Genomic DNA, 2,482 nt, shown 5'->3' on the forward strand with positions numbered 1-2,482 from the left:
GCCGAAAACAGCAGCCCGCGACACCTGTACGTGTCACCCACTAACTTTTACCATTACACATTCTATGCAATCTATGAGCCGTTATGGTCAAAGGATGTTATAGGAATATTCAATGACTAAAAATTTTCAGTTGTCCGATCGGGCAATTAGCCAAGAGATCTAGAATAACTTGTCCGACATAGACTCACTTGTCCCGGGCAATTGGGCAACCATTAGTTTTAAAACGTTTAAAAAATATTTCTGATGGATATTAAGCAATGAAATTTTTTATGTACCATCATTTATCAAGGTCAAGTATAGTACTAGATCTTCCAGAAGCTTTACTGCAGGGTTCGAAACGGGAAAAAAAAAGAAGCTCGCGTGCATGAAAATAGCACTCTTAAATTTGGTTTGCATTGAACTCTATGCAAATTTACGGGGCTCTTTTTGGCATTTTGGGGGCAATCGCCCTGAGCCCCCGTGTATTTTTTTCACTGGTTCGGAATTAACGGTATAGTTTGCAACAACAACTCAACTAGTCCGGTAAACTGGCAACAGGATCAAGTTAGCCCCCACCACGCTCACAAAGAAAGTAGCATCACCTACAGGAACACCAGAGTTGAAGCTGATTGAAAACGCCGAGTTGGACAAAGCTCGGTGGTGAGGTAGACACCATGGTGTTATATATGTGTTGGTATACATGTATATATATATAATATACATGCTGTAGTGTGAGCGTGGCGGGCAGTCTTGATCCTGCTGCCAGTGGTCCGGTAGGCGGTGCAAATCCATTTTAGGTATATGTCATGAAGTGATGCCCAGATTTATGTTTTATTAGTAGCTGCCTTTTGTTTCAAATAAGGCTCCGAACGCATCGAGTTTGCTAGCAACAGAATGGAAAACCGTGTCGTACGTTTTAGTCTGTATCTCCGGATTGCGGGTGTATACGAGGAAACGATTTCGCACGATGCTAGACGAATGTACTGTGTACGATTTGAGCTCAAGTTGGATGAGTTACGCGTAGTAAATCGTAGGTATTATAAGGCTAGTAAATGACGAATTTTCCTTGTTTATTGAAGTCACACTCCTTCCCTATTATCTACTCCTGGTTACATGTAACCCACTGACAGTACAGAATGCCATAGAAATTATACGATTTAAGGAGCATAAACCTTCTTCAACCAAATTTAGCTTTTGAAATTTCACTGTGACATTGTAGCCTCATACATCTAGGCATGTATAGATTCTACTAGCAAACCCGGCAATCAAATTCTTTCTAACAGTAAACAAATCCATGTTTAACCCTCCTCTTGAGGGTCAAAAGGATATCCGACACTTACTCTTCGCATGCCAGCAGAAAGTACATTACAAGTTAAGGAGTGAATGTTCCCCCTTCTTTTACACCTCTTGACCTTTGACCTTTGACCCCCAGCTTCGTCATCCCAACTCGTTTTCGGATCCCCCCCCCACGTCCCAACTTTCGAATCCGTACGTCGAGTCGTTTAGATTTGTGCCCAACTGTTGACGGACGGACGCACGCACGCACGGTCGATCATGCGATTCTCCAAGCTGCATCCGACTATGTCAGATGAGCAAAAACTCTTGCATACTGGCCGAATAACTTGACCGACCTAGCAACAGTATTCAAGCCAGGCGTGGATACCTTACTTGGGTGAATGGTTGACTCGCGCGCGCTGGGTTTCGCTGTGACGGCGGCGCGCGGTGGCAGACTCACCGAGGTGTCGGACTCGAGGGGCATGAGGCAGTCGTGCACGTCGTGGTCCGGCTCCCACGCCTGCAGCTCCTTCTCACGAATCTCACCATTGTACTTGCTGATCGACGCGTCTGTGAAGCCGTCTGCAAGATAACAAATTATCGTAACGTCAACGTAATAACATCTATAAATGATTTAATTTTCATCTATTTTCACCAAACTCCCATCAAATATGTCGCCGTTTGCAAGCAGGCAACAGCTAACGTAACACATTAACAACGTGAAAAACAACTGTAGCTGTACGGCTAACTGCGCGAAAACTTCAGCAATTTTCTGCAGCCAAATTTATAACGTCTCGTAAATGTTACATAAAGCTGGTATTGATGTTCCTTGACACTGTAAAGATGGCAGATTGTCAATGCTGGGATTAACTTAGTAACGTGAGTCTGACACGCACATGTTAACGAGTGGGGGTGGAACTGTCACCTTTTTAATATCTGCCTGTATGTTATAGACTTGAACTTAAAAACACACTACTGATTCTGTCAATGTTTCTGAGAAATATCTGACAAAAACCTTGCATACACGGAGACAGTTTCTCATATCAGCATGCCATATCACTCACGCCAGTACCAGAGTACCAGCATGGTGCATGGTGGCATGGTGTGTTTATAGGTAGATTATTGAACAGCTGCCAAGACAATACACCCAGCAGCATACTGCTACTGCTGCTGCTGCTCTGCTACTACTGCTGCTGCTGCTGCTGCTGCTGCTGCTGCTGCTGCTGCT

General features: G+C 44.2%; 1 protein-coding gene across 1 annotated transcript in view; it reads right to left on the reverse strand.

The window, feature by feature from the left end:
- LOC106808037 (ataxin-2-like) overlaps positions 1-2,482 on the reverse strand; it is a 26,218-nt gene that overhangs the window by 19,534 nt on the left and 4,202 nt on the right. The window lies entirely within an intron of this gene.

This window comes from Priapulus caudatus, unplaced genomic scaffold (genome assembly GCF_000485595.1).
Source record: "Priapulus caudatus unplaced genomic scaffold, Priapulus_caudatus-5.0.1 Scaffold250, whole genome shotgun sequence".
In the NCBI taxonomy this organism is placed as follows: Eukaryota; Metazoa; Priapulida; class Priapulimorpha; order Priapulimorphida; family Priapulidae; genus Priapulus; species Priapulus caudatus.